Source organism: Loxodonta africana, chromosome 12, assembly GCF_030014295.1.
Source record: "Loxodonta africana isolate mLoxAfr1 chromosome 12, mLoxAfr1.hap2, whole genome shotgun sequence".
NCBI lineage: Eukaryota > Metazoa > Chordata > Mammalia > Proboscidea > Elephantidae > Loxodonta > Loxodonta africana.
Window position 1 is genome coordinate 16,403,864 of NC_087353.1, and position 21,487 is coordinate 16,425,350.

The following is a 21,487-nucleotide window of genomic DNA, read 5'->3' on the forward strand; positions in this document are numbered from 1 at the left end:
GAAAAAAAAAAATACAACCCAGATTTATATATTCCAGCATAAAGCTTTGTAACCTGGCATTTGGTATGAGGACATGTGAAAGGCCCTCTCAAGTCAGAAAAACTGGATACAAACTCTTGCTGTGGTTTTGACTAAGCAAGTCACTTAAACACTGACACTCTATTGCCTCCACTGTTAATTGGGACAGTAGTTGTTCTTCCTATTTCCTTGCGTGTTGTGCAATTTTATGAGGTTATAACTAGGAAAGCTCTTTGTAAATTACAGCATAAACAAACAAACAAACAAAAAAACACAAACAAACCCAGTGCCGTCGAGTCACTTCCCACTCATAGTGACCCCGTAGGACAGAGTAGAACTGCCCCATAGGGTTTCCAAGGAGCTCCTGGTGGATTCGAACTGCCAACCCTTTGGTTTCCAGCCGTAGCACTTAACCACTACTCCACCAGGTGTTCCAAATTACAGCATAAGAATGCAAATATGAGCAGATACGAGCCCATCTCAGATTCTATCCAACAGTACTAAATCACTAAAAGGCAGACCATGCTATATTTGCTCCTTAAATAACACATTTAAGTGATTCCTGGCAAATACGGTTGGATTTTTAAGCACAGGAAAGAGGCAAGCCAACTGGCTGTGAGTGAGTTCATTCAGAACGAGGAGTATGGCCATCATTCTTCAGGAGGATGTATGGACTGATGGTAGCCAGGGAGCGGGGGGCTTCCTGTTTGCAAACAACTGGCCAACTGTGACCACTTTTCTCGGAAGAAGAATTGTGAGTTTTGTAATCTTACCTGTAATCTTCTTCAATCCTCATAACACAACATGATGCAGATATTATTATCAGGGATGGATTACCCAATAAGCAAGGTACCCACAAGCCTACTTGTGCTTACTTACTAATCTGAAGTGCACAATCTCATGTAACATTATAAAACCCATGTGAAATTGTGCACTACAGATCAGTAAGTAAACACAATTAAGCCTGTGGGGTACCTTGCTTACTGATTAATCCGTCCCTGATTATTATCCATTTTAGATATATGAGGGAACTGAGGCTCAAAACACTGAACTAGATCTTAGAGGATCATGAATAAAATGTGGGATAGAGATTCATATCTAAGTCTAAGCTAGCACCTGTGTTAGCTGCTACCGCTCTCCTTTGTTAGTTGCGAAGAAGCAGGCTGCTCCCATACTTCCTGTCCCTCCGTCCAGCTGCCCTACTGGAGTCAGACTCTCAGAGAGCAAAGAGGAAACGGAGTTCTGGCTTAGAAGTGACTCTTCTACCCATCAACACCAGGACTCCACTCTGGTAATAATAATAAAGATTGGATGTGTTCCCCCTCAGGACTCTCTTGAGTTCCCAGTCGTTCCCCACTCCCATCTTCTTTCCCTCTCTCGATTTACTTGTGCATGTAAGGTAGGGTGAAATGTAGACACCAGCTGGAGACCTAAATGCTCCACTCTTTATTCAGAGCCCTAATGGCACAGTGGTTAAGAGCTTCGCTGCTAACCAAAATGCCAGCAGTTTGAATCCACTAGCTGCTCCTTGGAAACCCTATGGGGCAGTCCTCCTCTGTCCTATAGGGTCACTAGGAGTTGGAATCAACTCAACAACAAGGAGTTTTGGTATAAAATTTATGTCAATGTTTAGAGTCTCAGTTTCTTTCTTATCAAAAAAGGATAATAAGATCTAACTCATTGCGTATTATGAAGAGTGAACCTCATCACAAATAAGTTCCCAGCCCAGTGTTTAGCACATGACAGGTGCTCCCTGAAGTTCCCATCATATTTATAAATTCCTTTGAGGCAAAGGACGATGCCTTATGTATTTTACATACCTCTCACTTCTAGACCAGGTTTTTGCTAATCCTAGATACCCAATAAAACTTTTTGCTTGAGAAGGCAGCTTCTGGCTGCTGCTATGTCAGATAAGTTATAGAACAAAGGAATCTAGTCAAGATGCTTCAGTCTGTGGTTAAGAGATGCTTTCGTTGAGACATAGAGTGGTATCACAAGGGTGCAGGTTATTGGAGTTTAGACAACTTGAGGTCAAATCTCCTCTACTTAGTAGTTGTGCAACCTTAAAAAAATGTAAGTATGAGCCACAGGTCTTAGGAGAATGTGATATAGCATTTAAAATGCTTAGCATAATGGGTGACAGCAATATGTGCTGAATAAGTGCCGTTCTTTTTTTTTTTTTCTTTTGTGTGTTTGTGTGTTAGAGGAGCCCTGGTGGTGCAGTGGTTAAGAACTCAGCTGCTAACTGAAAAATTGGCAGTTTGAACCCATGGAATAAAGATGTGGCAGTCTGCGTCTTAAAGATTACAGCCTGGGGAACCCTGTGAAGCAGTCCTACTCTGTCCTATAGCATTGCTTTGAGTGGAATTGACTTGACTGAAAAGGATTTTTTTTTTAAGGTTTCTTTCTTATTTATCATTAACAATATCACTGAGCTGATAGACTTGTGTTCCAAACACCATCCCAGTGCTCCATACCTTGTGTTCTTGAGGCCTATTTTCATTCAATTTCTACCTATTGATACAATCATATAGACCAGTAGAGGAAGAAATTTGAGAATTCGCAGGCTTTTACAGATATTAAACCGACTTCTTTTAGCACCCCTGTCAGATAGCGTCATGAAACTCACTACCACAGAGTGCTGCTTCTTTTAACCCAGGAAAAGTTCACTTTGTGGAAGTCAATTTTTATTTTATGAAGGAATGTTCCATAAGATATCTGCAAGCCCTTGTGTTGACTTCTGGGGAGAAATAGCCTTCACCCTCTGCCACATGACAGTCTTTTACTATCTCAAAATGTTCTCGTTGTTCAAGGGAATTTAGGGAATTTAATTGTCATTAATTTGATCCTATAGCATCCTTTCCTCCCACTCCCCTTCCCCAATTAGAATGTATTAAAAAAAAAAAAAAAAGAAAACTGCTCCCACTGTTAAGTATAGAAAAAAAAACCCAAATTAACAGCTAAGCATTGACTTTGCAGTCTAAGCTTCGTCACTGCTTGATTTCAGGCAATTTCCTCAGTTTCACATCTATCCCTGCATGGTATCAGCCATGTCATTTGCTGAGAGCTGGGGAAGCCCAGGCAGCAAATCTGAACACGCTGCCCTCCCACCCTTGCCACCCATTTGCTCAAAATGGTCTTGAACAGTGATGGTGAAGTGCCAGGAAGCGACAGGGCAGACGGTCCTTCGTGGGCCGAGGCACTGGCGCATTCAAGCTCAGTGTCTTGTATGTCCATTATTAAACACTGCCTGCCCAGCGGTCTCTACAGAATCTTCTTTTGGAAAGGTGGAAGGGTGTTGGCCAGCCAGGGGCAACCACTAATCGCCCTGTACACCTAAGCAATACAGTTGCCCTGAAAAGAAACACACACTTGTGCCAGTTTGATGTTTAGCTTCAACATGGCCATGTGGGTTCAGACAGACAATCAGGACACCAAGCTGTACAAACCGACAGCAAGGAAGCATTCCACTGAAATCTTGTGGGGCTACTAAATTGTTTATGGCAATGTTTTTCAGTGCAATCTGGTAGCAAGTACCCTTTCCCCTATTTCTTTCCCCTAGTTTTTGCTACTGAACCTTCTTATGCTAATTGTGAGATCTGAGTCTGCTGAGGAGTCCCTGGCTGGTGCAAATGGTTAAGTGCTTGGCTGCCAACTGAAAGGTTGGGGGGTAAAGTCCACCCAGAGATGCCTCGGAAGAAAGGCCTGGAAATCTACTTTCAAAATATCAGCCATTGAAAACAGAGTTCTACTTTGACACACATGGGGTCGGCATGAATCGTAGTAGATTCCATGACAACTGGTTAGGTCTACTGAAAATCATACGTAAGAAAGTGACCTCATTTCTCACCAGAAGTATAGGCTTTGGAGGAAAGAAGACTTTGGGTTGAATTTAGATGCTGTATCAGAGCTGCTGAGAATAAGGCTGCGTGGGCTTCAAGTGAACCACAGTTTCACCGTCATGATAGAATCAGAAGCCAAGATCCAACGTTGCCGGTTAAATTGATTCAGGGTCATCCGCTGATGAGGCTGGTTCTGGAGCACTGAAGGAATTGCGTGAATGTGCTAGTAAATGAACATGGATTCCGGGTTGGGCACTCCTTATTCCTAATTTAGTCTTAAGCAAGTTCCTGCACTGGGCCAATCTCAAGTTTGAGAAAGGCTCTTGGGTGGGGCTTCAGGGGCCCTGATTCAGAGCTTTCTTGCCCTTAACCAAAGCTATGGCTGACGGCAAATTCTCACCTGTCTTGCTGGAGGTCTGCTTCCAAAGAGTTTCTGTGGGCTTGGATTGCAGAAGGTGGTTATAAAATATATTGGTTCAGTGAGCCTCTCAGACATTTTCTGAGGCAAACCCCTGCTACATGCTAAATACATGCTAGTTCTGTGGGCTTTACAAATAACTATAAACATGCTTCAGCTTGAATAATGTACTTGGAATATGCGCATAAAATCCTTAAAGCAGTAAAAGGCAGGATGCTTTAACTCTAAAACGACCACTAAGGAACCTTTGCTTAAAAGAGCTCAGAGCGAGGAGAGGGGTCACCATGGCTAATTCAAAGGGGTGGGGAACCTGAGTAAAGTCCAAAGTGTTTGATTTGAATAGATGTGAGAAGAAGAAATGTCTAGAAGGGCCACATAAGGCCTTCTGATTGGCTTTCCTGAATCCTGCTGCGCTGAAGGAGGTGAACCATGGCCTTCACTAGCTATTCTCTCTGGAGTTGCCTTGTTTTCAATTGCAAGTGCTTGAAGATTAAGCTAATGAGCCTTCCTGCTGTTGATGGTGGGGAGCCAATGCCTCCTCCCTGGCACCCAGCCCTAGTTATTTTTCTTTTAAATAAAGAAACAGGCTGTCTAACATCAGGTAGAGACCTGGGTGCCTTGCAGAGCCTCAGGATGGAGAACATCTTTGCCTCAGGTGACAGATGGCTCCATCACACTTCATCTCCCAGACCTCTGGCCTCAGCAATACCGCACATATGACACTCCGGTTGCCTGCACTTTGTCATCCATTCCCATTAAGCTATGATAGAACTCAATCAGTCCAGCTGTCAGTCCAGCTTTAGAGAGGAGCTGCAAGAACCAAATAACACCACTTGGCTCCTCAGTAGGCTGTTTCCTTCCCTCCCAGACAATACTTTAGTAGGAATTCTTCACCAGTATGACAGGATTTTGGATTCACAGTTGATCATGATGTTTTGAATTGACCGTGCAATGCCATTTATCAAACCCCTTCTCCTTCTTTGGAATGCTGGCACACTGCATGTTGACTTAAAAATCTCAGCAAAGCACTACTTTGTTTTTGTTTAAATGCTCCTAAATTTGAAGGAGGTGTGTTTGTGGGTGAGTGTAGGTTCTGAAGGAAAACATTTCCTATTTTTGTACGATTCGGTATGTCAAGTTTTTATTCACCATTCTGTTGTTTAGTGTGCTCTTTTCGTTTTTATTTTTTGCTTTGTTTTGCTCCTTGTAGCATAGCAATTAGAGTGATGTCAATTTTAAGACTCTAGAATTCTGCCTTTATTCTAGACTTGCAAAGAAGAATCACAAAGTTGTTGGTATAGGAACTAGTTACTTTGGCAGAAAATCACTGAATGACTATATAATATCTATTCTTTCCCCATTCCACAGTAACAGAACTCCTGAATTTATTATGTGTTAGCTAAAACACTGTATTTCCCAGCCTCTCTTTCAGTTCAGTTTGGCCGTGTCACTAAACTCTGACTTGTTAATTGCAGTCGAATGACTAGTAGTGACCCCGTGTGTTACAGAGTAGAACTGCTCTATAGGGTTTTGTTGGCTGTAATCTTTATGGAAGCAGATCACCAGGTCTTTTCTTCCATGGTACAGCTGGGTGGGTTTGAACTGCCAACATTTAGTCAGCAGCCAGTAGCATACTGTTGCCCCACTCTGATGAGATATAAGTGTGTGTTCTGTGTGACTTTGATTATATGCCCTAAAATGGAGAGAGCAAGCCCTTCTTTCTTTCTTCTGCCCTGTATCCATTATGTAAATGTGCTGCTTGGGCCATGAGCATGAGGAGTACACCTTATCAATGGCAGAGCAGTGGTCTGGAGCACCTGAACTCTTGAAGGTTTTGAGGAACCACCAGGTCAGCCCTGATCTGCCCAGGCTTTTTTTTCATGAGAGAATTAAATCTTGTGGACATAAGCCACTCTTTTCTTGAGTTTTCTGTTACCAGACTTAATCCATGCAACCAAGCTTAAACCTAGTTGTCGTATCACTAACACTCAAAGTTATTTTACTTTGCAGAGAATATTTAATGCATTATTGACTCCAGAAAATGCATGTTCATTAAATGAAAGTAATCAGTTGTTCTCCCCACTTTTCTTACCATGGTTACAGCCCTATAGTGAGAGTAGCTCCTTTGAAATATCATTTACTCTTCCTCCCTCCCTTCCTCCTTCCTTCCCTTCTTCCTCCTTTTCTTCCTTCCTTTTTCCCATCTTTTGCAAAGTCATTGAGTGATTGCTATGTACAAGGCACTGAGCTGGAAACCTGGGATTCAGGTGGTGATAAAGTCAAACATGATCTTTGTACCTGTGGCACTTCAATTTAGCAGGAAAAGGGCACTATGCATTTACGAATTGGCAAAAGTTAGAAAGGGAAGCATGAAGTTCTATGGGAACAAATGACAGGAGACTATAACTGGGTCTGGGGTTCGTAGAAAGTCTCACTGGAGATATAACAATAAAATTGGGACCTGAAGAATGAGTAGGAATTAGTAGGTGGAGCAAGCATAGAGATGCTTTGGATGGAAGGATCAAGGTGTGCAAAAGGCTCTGTAGTAATAAAGAGACAGAAAGAAAGCCATAGAGAATCTAGAGTGGGCCCGTAAGTGTGTGTGTGTGTGTGTGTGAGACAGAGAGAGAGCGAGAGAGAGGAGCGCCAGGTGAATTATTCGGGTATGCGTTCAATTGCCCTGGTGGCACAGTGGTTAAAGCAATGGACTGCTCACTGAAAGGTCGGTGGCTTGAAATCACCAGCAGCTCGGTGGAAGGAAGATGCGGCGGTCAGCTTCCACAGAGATTGACGGCCTTGGAAGCCCTGTGGGGTCACTATGAGTTGGAATCGACTCAACAGCAGTGGATTGGGTTTTTGGTTAGTTCAATTGCGGAAGGCCTTCCAAGCCATGTTAAACATTTGACCTTTATCTTAAAAGCCATAGAAAACATTTTAAGGTTTTTAAATATGAAAATAACCTAATTAGATGTGCATGTTAAATCTTACCTTTGTTATAGTCTGAAGAATAAATAGGAGGAAGGCAAGAGTAGATCAGAAAGGTCATTTAGAATGTTGTTTCAGCAATCCAGGTTGAGAGGCTGTTTGAGCTTCCTCTGTACTTTTAGCCTAATTCGTCCCTCATTTACTCACCAAATGCCTTTCCTTGAATTCGTTTTGCTGCTCTGTGTGTCTACAATTTCCATGCTAATTATCTAGCTCAGTGTTCACAGGAATATACCTACAACAAGTTCTTCATTTTCTCATCACCGATGCCTTTCTTTCCCCAAATCCCTTATGTTCCAACAAGATATCCCAGTTAATATTGTTGTGTGTGGTCGTTAGTAGCCATTCTTTCAATATTTCCTTGTTTGATCATCTGAATAGAATGCTTTAACAATGTATTATCCTACAGACCTTGGTGGGTTTATGGATCCCTGAGGATACACTTGGGCAATGACTTAGGGGTCACTGAGTGGAGGTCAGGCAGGAAGTGGGCATGGGCTTGACCTCTAACTCTACTTCACCAGAACAGAGATACTCTGCTTTTCATCTGCTTTATGGAGAGGGAGCTTCTGAATAAGCTTTGGTTTGGAAAAGTAATCCAACGGTATTAAAGTTTTAAGAAATACTGCTCTGCAGGATCCACGGTTATACGTTACTAATACTCCATTTTATGTAAAATAATTTTATGTAGACATCCTTTAAAGATCCTGTTAGACACTATCCAAGCTTTTACACAAGGATTATTGCAATGGCATCCTGGCTGGCTCCTCTTCCCAACACCAGTCTTTCCCCTCAGTTCGGCTCCAAAACACTTAAACCAAAAATCTGTTGCTGTCGAGTTGATTCTGACTCACAGCTGCCCTATAGGACAGGGTAGAACTGCCCCATAGAGCTCCCAAGGATCAGCTGATGGATTTGATCTGCCAACCTTTTGGTTAGCAGCCACAGCACTTAACCAGTGCACCACCGGGGTTTCCCCCAAACACTTACTGACTATATATTTACTTTGTGCCAAATCTAAACTTTTCTCAAAATCGTATATAATTCCTTGACTACGTAAATGATCAGCCTCTAAGTTTTCCAACCTGCAGCTCCATTTTAATAAGGCAAAGTGCTCCTTTGTCCCTCTTAAGAAGCAAATTCTTCTGTTATTCTCTTTTTGGCTTTAATCTCCTTATCCTCCCTCTCTTCTAACCAAAATGTTTCTAATCTCAAACTTAGTTCATATTCTACTCTTTCACAAAAACATCCATAATCATTTCCTCTTTTCCCAATCTCATTCAATACGATAGTCTTCTACATCAGATCTAGCACCATAATTCTATAGAGTCATAAAGTTTTCTGCTGCTGTTCCCTCTGCTAGATTGTAAACTCTAAAGATGACAGCCCTCTCTAGTAGAGTTGTAAGCCAACAAAAACCAAAAAATCCAAACCCATTGTCGAGTTGATTCCCATTCACAGCGACTCTGTAGGACAGAGCAGAACTGCTCCATAGGGTTTCCAAGGAGTGGCTGGTGGATTCAAACTGCCGACCTTTTGGTTAGCAGCCTGAGCTCTTAACCGCTGTGCCACCAAGGCTCCAGGGCTCCAGTAGAAGACAGTATATAACTTGAAAATGGCCCTTTTGATTTTCCTTTCATTCATGTGTTGATTAGAAATATGCATTGAAAATATTCTGCCTTATCTCCAGGGGTTATTGGAAGATTAAACCTTCTCTGCCTTAGAAAAAGAGGGACTATGTTTATGGTGGTAATGATTAGAATTGGGTTTAACGTGCCAACAAGGTAAATTGTGAAAGAGCAAAGGAGGATAGACAGCTTAGGGGGGAGGTAAAACAAAGAGGATGTGGGGCAGAAACCAGAGGAATAAAAAGAGGGATAGGAAAGCTGGGGGACAGAAGTAAGAATAATGGGGAAAAAAGGAGCTCCAGAAGCCTCAGGCTGTTCTTGAAGAGCTTGTGCCAGAAGGGAGGGATCCCACTTTTCTAGGAGAGCTGGTAATTGGAACTCATGTCTGAGTGTTCAAGAGCCTTATGGGAGTTCAAGCTTTGCCTCCTGACAGCACAAAGTCTTACCAGGTCCAGAACCTCCCCATTCCTGACTCCAATGCCTGTGCCCAGAGTCTTCCCTAGGGCCCTGGAGGAGACTTTCCTGAGACAGCAACCATGAACTCTGATTGCTCAGTAAAGTCACACCCAACTGCTGCAAGTCTTTGCTCAGTTCCTATCCAAAACCTGTGAGAATACCTCCTCATACACACAACCTCCTAAGACAACTGCAAGTTCAAAGATGAAGTGTGGACAACTCATAGGGTATTTATTGATGGGGAAGCTTTTATAATTGTGCTTAGTGTGTCAAGTCTGAAAAAGAAGACGCTTAAGCTGGAGCAGTGACATTTCTGTTACATCTTAGTTGGGCTATGTTAAGGATAGACGGAATTCTTCCCTTTCTTAGCCCAGGTAATCTGTAATCGATGATATTTTCTTCCTGGGGGCTCAGTCACCCCTTGTCCTTAGCCAGTCCTAACTGAGTGGATAACAGCATTAACACTCCAGTACTTGCCCTGATCACTGTGTCCTTGAGGCCCTCCTTATATGTTGTCAATCTTTTCCCTAGATGGCTGAGGTCTTCTTGACTTCCACTGATCCACAAATATTTTCTGCCTGCCTACTATTTGTTAGGTTCTGTGTTAGATGCTAAAGATACTTCAGGTGCCACTTGTCTGGACTCCTTTGACTGACTCTCCACTTATTATCTGGTTTCCTTTGAATACCAATGACTATTAGGACCACATGTCACGCTTTGGATTCACTATATCAGATTGAATAACCTTTTGAGGGTGACATTATAACTGAGTCATAATTGCAGCCTATCCTCATGCCTGATTTGTCATCTCCACCAGCCAAAGTTTCTGATATCCCCAAAGGAAGTCAAGCCATTGTAGTCATTAACAGGTCAGAGCCTTGCTGCCTTGACTTGAAGCGTGGTTTGTTCGTTTTAGGTCAAAAGGCAGAGCTGATTCATTTTTAAAGCATGTGGCTCTAATTCATTAAATGCACCTGTGTTGAAAAATGGGTGATCTGACTGCAAATTACAGTAATGACTTTACTGAAGCAATTGTGTATCTTCCTGTGGTGAAAATCAGTAGCAGTTGGGGGAAAAAGTTACACTGTGACTGGTGGGAATTGAAGCATGTGTGGCAACAGCTGGGGAGGCACCTCATTGCCTGCACACAAGGGAAGTGGAAGCAACGGGAGCAGAAGCAACAGGGTCTTTACCACTTAACCAGCCACAAGCAAGGCAGTCAGGTGGATGAGAACTCCTTAGGGAATAGTCAGATGGGGAAAAAAGGCAAAATACAGACTCAACCAACACTAACCTAATTCCAGGGGGAGCCTGGTCAGTGAGAGGCCAAAATCAGTCTAGTGTAAATATTCATTGAGTTTCTGTTTTGCCCCATCACTAGGTTAGGCACTACAAGAGAATGTCGATATTCATAAAGTACAACACGTCTGTCTAGAAGGCTTCTGATACAGAGCTGCTATGTGGAACCATGGAAGAGGGTCTGTGCTTTGGGGAACTTGGTAAGGTTTGTTTTAATAATTGAGAACTGGAACAACCCCCTTTCCTACTAGTTATGCAATTTCAATGGCGTAATGTCTTGATTATACAACACTTCCTTCTCTCAGAACCTTGACTCACTTCCACGCTCTTACTTCAGGAGATCAACCAATCCAGACTTCCCCTCCTGATACCCTACCTAATGACTTCACAGCCCAATCCAGAAGCTATAAAAACTTTGCTCTTACTTCCTCTAATGAGAAAACATTTCAGGATTGTCTATGTAATTCTCTCCTTGGCTTCAGTAAGTCAATAAAACTCAGTTTGCTTATAACCTAAAAGGTTTCTTTATTTGTGGATGGGTGTTCCATAATTTGAAGGATCCACAGAAATTCAGCTGTGACCTCACCCCACAGTGGAATGGAACAGGGTTCTTAATCCAGGCCATTTCTGTGAGTACGTTCCAAGGCTCCTTGTGTCTTTTCCATTTAATCTTCCAGCCCCTAGCACAGAGCTAAGTCACATGTTGAATCTCTGCTTTGATTTTGTTGAAGACTTTAGGCACTCAGCTTCATTTTTTCCTTGGGAAAACCAGATTGCACCTGTTAAGTCTGGTTAGAATATTCTCCCCAAAATTCTTAGTAAAACTGTGTTCATCTGACCCCACTTTCACTTGTTCTATATTGTCAAGAACATTGTTTGTCTAGAACAGTCCATAGAGAGAGTCCCAATAAATCCATGTACAAAACCCACTCTGAGGACTGAAATATTCAAGGTCTTGTCAGATAGCTGTCCCTCCTTTGATAAACTCTGCCTTGGGGTCACCACCCAAAAAATTTATTATGTTTATTTTTCTTCCATTCTTTCTTTATATCCTTGAGTACTGATTTAAATAATAAAATCACCAAACTGATTAGGCTGGGGAAGGTTGGCTGTCAGGTCTGTGTTCAGAAATGGCCAACTTCTGGGCAGCTGGCATGAGACAGGATCGAAATGACATATTTAACCAGCTGTTATCAGCACTTATAGATAATATTCCCAGCCTACATCTTAGCCAGGCTAGATCCCTGCTTCCAGATCTACCTTTTTATAACCCAAATCCTTGGACATGTCATAAAATTGCACAATTTCATCAGTAATAATTACATGAAGGATGGGACCTTTTCAACAGTACTGAATTGTCCATCTTAAAAATGCCTCAGAGCAAAAGGGCAGGAAAATTCCTAATATTTAAAGATCTGTGTTTTATGCTAAAAGGAAATCCAGGCTAAAAAATCAGTTTGCTAAAGGGTGCTCTGAAGGAGAATTTAGCTCCAACTTCCAACTCTTTCTTTAAATTCACAAGAATTGTTATTAACTATTGAAGACCAAAAAGACCAAAGTTATTATTTGCTTGTAGATAGCAATGCTCGACTTTTAACAATAAATCCTGCCACTGGGTCCATCCCTCTTTCTCAGAATCAATGAATGGCCAAAATAGTAGGCATCTCCTACAGCCCTGAGGCCTTCTCTGTCTCCCAGTCAGTAGTTGTACCTTGGTTCCATTGATGAAGAAACATGTTCTGCTCTTGGGAAGGATTGTTAGTGAATAGAATTGCTGTATCAAGTGTTCCTTGAAAGCCTCTTCCTTGAAATTCCTGAGTTTTTCTCTATTTATAATCAGATAAAAGCTAATTTGAACACATAATTGTAGATGTAAGAACACATAACTTGTTCTTAAATTAGATCCAAACTTGGAGACCTTTTTGGGATAACAGACACCTGATGGGCTAAAATTCTACAGAAATTGGAACAATTATTGGGACTCAGCCCATCAGTATTCAGACTGACTTATCCAAACCTTTACCCAATTTTACAAACTACCTCTTGAAAATGTATGTAAAGAAAGGAAAGCCCATAGTAAAACAAGTTTATTATTATACTTTGCACTAGCCTTAGCAATACTTAAATCCTACTTTTAAGGGAGACCAATAGATAGGGTGATAGTTTCAGTCAAGATCTAAGAAGTATCAACTTTTAATTGGTGCCAAATCCAAAATCTAATTTTGCCTTTATTCCACCCAATGTTACTGACTGTATAGCTGCAGATTTATATTCTGTCTTTTATAGTGTCTCCTTGGGTCTATATAGTACTGCTTCTTTGTCTTTTGCGGGGAGGCTAATAGTATATATGTTGTTAGGTGTCCTAAAGTTATTTCCGACTTGTAGTGACCCTAGGTACAGTGGAAGAAAACACTGCCCAGTACTGCACCATCCTCCTAATTGTTGTGCTGGAGCCCATTGTTGCAGCCACTGTGTCAATCCTTCTCATTGAGGGTCTTCCTCTTTTTTGCTGGCCTTCTACTTTACCAAGCATGATGTCCTTCTCCAGGGCCTGATCCCTCCTGATAACATGTCCAAAGTATGTGAAACAAAGTCTCTCCATCCTTGCTTCTAAGGAGCAGTCTGGCTGTACTTCTTCCAAGACAGATTTGTTTGTTCTTCTGGCAGTCCATGGGATATTCAACATTCTTCACCCACACCATAATTCAAAGGCATCAATTCTTCTTCAATCTTCCTTATTGATTGCCCAGGTTTTGCATCAATGTGAGGTGTCTGAAAATACCATGCCTTGTGTCAGGCCAACCTTAGGCCTCAAGATGACATCTTTGCTTTTTAACACTTCAAAGAGGTTTTTTTTGCAGAAGATTTTCCCCAATGCAATGTGTCCTGTGATTTCTTAACTGCTGCTTCTGTGGGTGTTGATTGCAGATCCAAGTAAAATAAAGCCCTCGACAACTTCAAACTTTTCTCCGATTATCATGATGTTGCTTATTGGTATCTATCAGGCCAGTGTGTCTGGTCTTTTTTTGAGAGTTAGAATTTTGTTCTACATTTTTCTCCAGCTCTGTCTGGTACCCTCTATCATGATCCCTGTTAGAGCAGTCAGTGGTGGTAGCCAGGCACCATCTAGTTGTGCTAGGCTCAGTCTGGTGGAGGCTGTGGTACTTGTGGCCTTTGGACTGATCTTTCCCTTGTGTCTTTGGTTTTCTTCATTCTCCCTTGCTCCAGATGGAGTGAGACCATTGGAGTATCTTACGTGGTGGGTCTTCTAGTTTACATGGTATCAGCACTTACCTAAAATCACTGGTTGTGTCTCTCAAGACCAGTATTCTGGGTTATATTGCATACATTTATTTGTTGGAGATAAAAGTTGTAAGCAAAGATTGTGAGCTGCCTTATTTAATTCCTAGAGTCTGTCTCTTTACGAACCTGGGTTCTGATGTCAAAAAACAAAAACAAGTTGCAGTTTCAGCTCTGCCACAGAGTAACATATGATTTTGAGCAAGATGTTGTCATTGTTAGATGAGTCCATTTCAATTCGTACCAACCCCAGGTAACGAAGTAGAATTGCTCCATAGGGTTTCCTAGGCTGTAATCTTTACAGGAGGAGATTGCCAGGTCTTTCTCCCATTGAGCTTCTGGGTAGGTTAAAACCACCAACCTTTGGGTTAGCAGCTGAGTTCTCAACCTTGTGCCTCTAGGGCTCCCTTTGAGCAAAATACTTAACATTTCTAAACATCAGTTTCTGTGAAATTACGACAATATTATCTACTTCCTAGAGCTTTTTAAAGGATTAAATGATGTCAAGTTTGCAAAATACTCTGCCTGATGCTTAGCAGATAGAAATTCTTTTTTTTTTTTTTTTTTCTGGATGGGTTGGGATAATAGGCAGAAGCAACCAAAGTGAAATTTAAGGGACTATGTGTACTCCTGTACTTTATTTGCTTTTTTTTTTTTTATAATAACTTTTATTAAGCTTCAAGTGAACGTTTACAAATCCAATCAGGCTGTCACATATAAGTTTACATACATCACACTCCCTACTCCCACTTACTCTCCCCGTCTTGAGTCAGCCCTTTCAGTCTCTCCTTTCTTGACAATTTTGCCGGCTTCCCTCTCTCTCTATCCTCCCATCCCCCCTCCAGACAAGAGTTGCCAACACAATCTCAAGTGTCCACCTGATATAATTAGCTCACTCTTCATCAGCATCTCTCTCCCACCCGCTGACCAGTCCCTTTCATTTCTGATGAGTTGTCTTCGGGGGTGGTTCCTGTCCTGTGTCAACTGAAGGTCTGGGGAGCATGGCCGCCGGGATTCCTCCAGTCTCAGTCAGACCATTAAGTTTGGTCTTCTTATGAGAATTTGGGGTCTGCATCCCACTGATCTCCTGCTCCCTCAGGGGTCCTCTGCTGAGCTCCCTGTCAGGGCAGTCATCAATTGTGGCCGGGCACCAACTAGTTCTTCTGGTCTCAGGATGATGTAGGTCTCTGGTTCATGCGGCCCTTTCTGTCTCTTGGGCTCTTAGTTGTCATGTGGGCTTGGTGTTCTTCATTTTTCTTTGCTCCAGGTGGGTTGAGACCAATTGCTGCATCTTAGATGGCTGCTTGTTAGCATTTAAGACCCCAGACGCCACATTTCAAAGTGGGATGCAGAATGATTTCATAATAGAATTATTTTGCCAATTGACTTAGAAGTCCCCGCAAACCATGCTCCCCAGACCCCCGCGCTTGCTCCGCTGACCTTTGAAGCATTCATTTTATCCCGGAAACTTCTTTGCTTTTGGTCCAGTCCAATTGAGCTGACCTTCCATGTATTGAGTGTTGTCTTTCCCTTCACCTAAAGCAGTTCTTATCTACTGATTAATCAATAAAAAAACCCTCTCCCACCCTCCCTCCCTCCCCCCCTCGTAACCACAAAAGTATGTGTTCTTCTCAGGTTTACTGTTTCTCAAGATCTTATAATAGTGGTCTTATACAATATTTGTCCTTTTGCCTCTGACTAATTTCGCTCAGCATAATGCCTTCCAGGTTCCTCCATGTTATGAAATGTTTCAGAGATTCGTCACTGTTCTTTATCGATGCGTAGTATTCCATTGTGTGAATATACCACAATTTATTTAACCATTCATCCGTTGATGGACACCTTGGTTGCTTCCAACTTTTTGCTATTGTAAACAGAGCTGCAATAAACATGGGTGTGCATATATCTGTTTGTATGAAGGCTCTTGTATCTCTAGGGTATATTCCTAGGAGTGGGATTTCTGGGTTGTATGGTAGTTCTATTTCTAACTGTTTAAGATAACGCCAGATAGATTTCCAAAGTGGTTGTACCATTTTACATTCCCACCAGCAGTGTATGAGAGTTCCAATCTCTCCGCAGCCTCTCCAACATTTATTATTTTGTGTTTTTTGGATTAATGCCAGCCTTGCTGGTGTGAGATGGAATCTCATCGTAGTTTTAATTTGCATTTCTCTAATGGCTAATGATCGAGAGCATTTTCTCATGTATCTGTTGGCTGCCTGAATATCTTCTTTAGAGAAATGTGTGTTCATATCCTTTGCCCACTTCTTGATTGGGTTGTTTGTCTTTTTGTGGTTGAGTTTTGACAGAATCATGTAGATTTTAGAGATCAGGCGCTGGTCGGAGATGTCATAGCTGAAAATTCTTTCCCAATCTGTAGGTGGTCTTTTTACTCTTTTGGTGAAGTCTTTAGATGAGCATAGGTGTTTGATTTTTAGGAGCTCCCAGTTATCGGGTTTCTCTTCATCATTTTTGGTAATGTTTTGTATTCTGTTTATACCTTGTATTAGGGCTCCTAGGGTTGTCCCAATTTTTTCTTCCATGATCTTTATCGTTTTAGTCTTTATGTTTAGGTCTTTGATCCACTTGGAGTTAGTTTTTGTGCATGGTGTGAGGTATGGGTCCTGTTTCATTTTTTTGCAAATGGATATCCAGTTATGCCAGCACCATTTGTTAAAAAGGCTGTCTTTTCCCCAGTTAATTGACACTGGTCCTTTGTCAAATATCAGCTGCTCATACGTGGATGGATCTGTGTCTGGGTTCTCAATTCTGTTCCATTGGTCTATGTGTCTGTTGTTGTACCAATACCAGGATGTTTTGACTACTGTGGCTGTATAATAGGTTCTGAAGTCAGGTAAGGTGAGGCCTCCCACTTTCTTCTTCTTTTTCAGTAGTGCTTTGCTTATCCGGGGCTTCTTTCCGTTCCATATGAAATTGGTGATTTGTTTCTCTATCCCCTTAAAATATGACATTGGAATTTGGATCGGAAGTGCGTTAAATGTATAGATGGCTTTTGGTAGAATAGACATTTTTACTATGTTAAGTCTTCCTATCCATGAGCAAGGTATGTTTTTCCACTTAAGTATGTCCTTTTGAATTTCTTGTAGTAGAGCTTTGTAGTTTTCTTTGTATAGGTCTTTTACATCCTTGGTAAGATTTATTCCTAAGTATCTTATCTTCTTGGGGGCTACTGTGAATGGTATTGATTTGGTTATTTCCTCTTCGGTGTTCTTTTTGTTGATGTAGAGGAATCCAAGTGATTTTTGTATGTTTATTTTATAACCTGAGACTCTGCCAAACTCTTCTATTAGTTTCAGTAGTTTTCTGGAGGATTCCTTAGGGTTTTCTGTGTATATAATCATGTCATCTGCAAATAGTGATAACTTTACTTCTTCCTTGCCAATCCGGATACCTTTTATTTCTTTGTCTAGCCTGATTGCCCTGGCTAAGACTTCCAACACGATGTTGAATAAGAGCGGTGATAAAGGGCATCCTTGTCTGGTTCCCGTTCTCAAGGGAAATGCTTTCAGGTTCTCTCCATTTAGAGTGATATTGGCTGTTGGCTTTGCATAGATGCCCTTTATTATGTTGAGGAATTTTCCTTCAATTCCTATTTTGGGAAGAGTTTTTATCATGAATGGGTGTTGAACTTTGTCAAATGCCTTTTCTGCATCAATTGATAAGATCATGTGGTTTTTGTCTTTTGTTTTATTTATGTGGTGGATTACATTAATGGTTTTTCTGATATTAAACCAGCCTTGCATACCTGGTATAAATCCCACTTGATCAGGGTGAATTATTTTTTTGATGTGTCGTTGGATTCTATTGGCTAGAATTTTGTTGAGGATTTTTGCATCAATGTTCATGAGGGATATAGGTCTATAATTTTCTTTTTTTGTAATGTCTTTACCTGGTTTTGGTATCAGGGAGATGGTGGCTTCATAGAATGAGTTGGGTAGTATTCCGTCATTTTCTATGCTTTGGAATACCTTTAGTAGTAGTGGTGTTAACTCTTCTCTGAAAATTTGGTAGAACTCTGCAGTGAAGCCGTCCGGGCCAGGGCTTTTTTTTGTTGGGAGTTTTTTGATTACCGTTTCAATCTCTTTTTTTTTTATGGGTCTATTTAGTTGTTCTACTTCTGAATGTGTTAGTTTAGGTAGGTAGTGTTTTTCCAGGAATTCATCCATTTCTTCTAGGTTTGCAAATTTGTTACAGTACAATTTTTCATAATAATCTGAAATGATTCTTTTAATTTCATTTGGTTCTGTTGTGATGTGGTCCTTCTCATTTCTTATTCGGGTTATTTGTTTCCTTTCCTGTTTTTCTTTAGTCAGTCTAGCCAATGGTTTATCAATTTTGTTAATTTTTTCAAAGAACCAGCTTTTGGCTTTGTTAATTCTTTCGATTGTTTTTCTGTTCTCTAATTCATTTAGTTCAGCTCTAATTTTTATTATTTGTTTTCTTCTGGAGCCTGATGGATTCTTTTGTTGCTCACTTTCTATTTGTTCAAGTTGTAGGGACAGTTCTCTGATTTTGGCTCTTTCTTCTTTTTGTATGTGTGCATTTATTGATATAAATTGGCCTCTGAGCACTGCTTTTGCTGTGTCCCAGAGGTTTTGATAGGAAGTATTTTCATTCTCGTTGCTTTCTATGAATTTCCTTATTCCCTCCTTGATGTCTTCTATAACCCAGTCTTTTTTCAGGAGGGTATTGTTCATTTTCCAAGTATTTGATTTCTTTTCCCTCGTTTTTCTGTTATTGATCTCTAGTTTTATTGCCTTGTGGTCTGAGAAGATGCTTTGTAATATTTCGATGTTTTGGACTCTGCAAAGGTTTGTTTTATGACCTAATATGTGGTCTATTCTAGAGAATGTCCCATGTGCGCTGGAAAAAAAAGTATATTTTGCAGCAGTTGGGTGGAGAGTTCTGTATAAGTCAATGAGGTCAAGTTGGTTGATTGTTGTAATTAGATCTTCCGTGTCTCTGTTTAGCTTCTTACTGGATGTCCTGTCCTTCTCCGAAAGTGGTGTGTTGAAGTCTCCTACTATAATTGTGGAGGTATCTATCTCGCTTTTCAGTTCTGTTAAAATTTGATTTATGTATCTTGCAGCCCTGTCATTGGGTGCGTAAATATTTAATATGGTTATGTCTTCCTGATCAATTGTCCCTTTTATCATTATATAGTGTCCTTCTTTATCCTTTGTGGTGGATTTAAGTCTAAAGTCTATTTTGTCAGAAATTAATATTGCTACTCCTCTTCTTTTTTGCTTATTGTTTGCTTGATATACTTTTTTCCATCCTTTGAGTTTTAGTTTGTTTGTGTCTCTAAGTCTAAGGTGTGTCTCTTGTAGGCAGCATATAGATGGATCGTGTTTCTTTATCCAGTCTGTGACTCTCTGTCTCTTTATTGGTGCATTTAGTCCATTTACATTCAGGGTAATTATAGATAAATAAGTTTTTAGTGCTGTCATTTTGATGCCTTTTTATGTGTGTTGTTGACAATTTCATTTTTCCACATACTTTTTTGTGCTGAGGCGTTTTTCTTAGTAAATTGTGAGATCCTCATTTTCATAGTGTTTGACTTTATGTTAGTTGAGTCGTTACGTTTTTCTTGGTTTTTGTCTTGAGTTATAGAGTTGTTATGCCTTTTTGTGGTTACCTCATTATATACCCCTATTTTTCTAAGTAAAAACCTAACTTGTATTGTTCTATATCGCCTTGTATCACTCTCCATATGGCAGTTCAATGCCTCCTGTATTTAGTCCCTCTTTTTGATTATTGTGATCTTTTACCTATTGACTTCCATAATTCCCTGTTATGTGTATTTTTTTTTTTAATTAATCTTAATTTGTTTGTTTTTGTGATTTCCCTATTTGAGTTGATATCAGGACGTTCTGTTTTGTGACCTTGTGTTGTGCTGATATCTGATATTATTGGTTCTGTGACCAAACAATATCCTTTAGTATTTCTTGTAGCTTTGGTTTGGTTTTTGCAAATTCTCTAAACTTGTGTTTGTCTGTAAATATCTTAATTTCGCCTTCATATTTCAGAGAGAGTTTTGCTGGATATATGATCCTTGGTTGGCAGTTTTTCTCCTTCAGTGTTCTGTATATGTCGTCCCATTCCCTTCTTGCCTGCATGGTTTCTGCTGAGTAGTCAGAACATATTCTTATTGATTCTCCCTTGAAGGAAACCTTTCTTTTCTCCCTGGCTGCTTTTAAAATTTTCTGTTTATCTTTGGTTTTGGTGAGTTTGATGATAATATGTCTTGGTGTTTTTCTTTTTGGATCAATCTTAAATGGGGTTCGATGAGCATCTTGGATAGATATCCTTTCGTCTTTCATGATGTCAGGGAAGTTTTCTGTCAGAAGTTCTTCAACTATTTTCTCTGTGTTTTCTGTCCCCCCTCCCTGTTCTGGGACTCCAATCACCCGCAGGTTATCCTTCTTGATAGAGTCCCACATAATTCTTAGGGTTTCTTCATTTTTTTTAATTCTTTTATCTGATTTTTTTTCAGCTATGTTGGTGTTGATTCCCTGGTCCTCCAGATGTCCCAGTCTGCATTCTAATTGCTCGAGTCTGCTCCTCTGACTTCCTAGTGTGTTGTCTAATTCTGTTATTTTATTGTTAATCTTTTGGATTTCTACATGTTGTCTCTCTATGGATTCTTGCAACTTATTAATGTTTCCAGTATGTTCTTGAATAATCTTTTTGAGTTCTTCAACAGTTTTATCAGTGTGTTCCTTGGCTTTTTCTGCAGATATCCTAATTTCATTTGTGATATCATTAAGCATTCTGTAAATTAGTTTTTTATATTTTCTATCTGATAATTCCAAAATTGTATCTTCATTTGGGAAAGATTTTGATTCTTTTGTTTGGGGTGTTGGAGAAGCTGTCACGGTCTGCTTCTTTAAGTGGTTTGATATGGATTGTTGTCACCGAGCCATCACTGGGAAACTAGTTTTTCCAGAAAATCCGCTAAAAAAAAACTGCAGTCAGATCCCTATCAGAGTTCTCCCTCTGGCTCAGGCTATTCAGATGTTAATGAAGCCGCCTGGGGAGGGTGGGGGAGGGAACAGAGAGATAGGAGAGTAGCACCTCAGAATATAGCCAGAGTTGCTTGTCTTGCTTGGAATGACTGTTATATCTGAGATTCCCGCGGGCGCGTCGCCTATGTGTGCTGGCTGTGTGGAGATTGCCCCCAGGGGGTCTGGCCCACTGAAGTCACGGTCAGATCCTCCGCTTCCAGCCCCACGCCCAGCGTCAAGGCTCCCCTACTGGGACGGTGCACTCTCAACTCCAAAATCAGTCACTGCCTCCCGGGGACTTCTCGTCCCTCCAGCCACGTGGCCGTGCCGCCCCCGTGAACCAGGTGGGCCCCCTCCCGGGGTTAGTTCAGATGGGTGGAGTAGCTCCCCGTGCTTGTGCCGCGACCAAGTGTCCCGGCTGGAACGCTGTTCTCCCCACTCCAATGCCAGTCGCTGCCTCCCGGGGACTTCTCCTACCGGCTGCGTCCCACGCCGCCCGCGCGACCCGGCTGG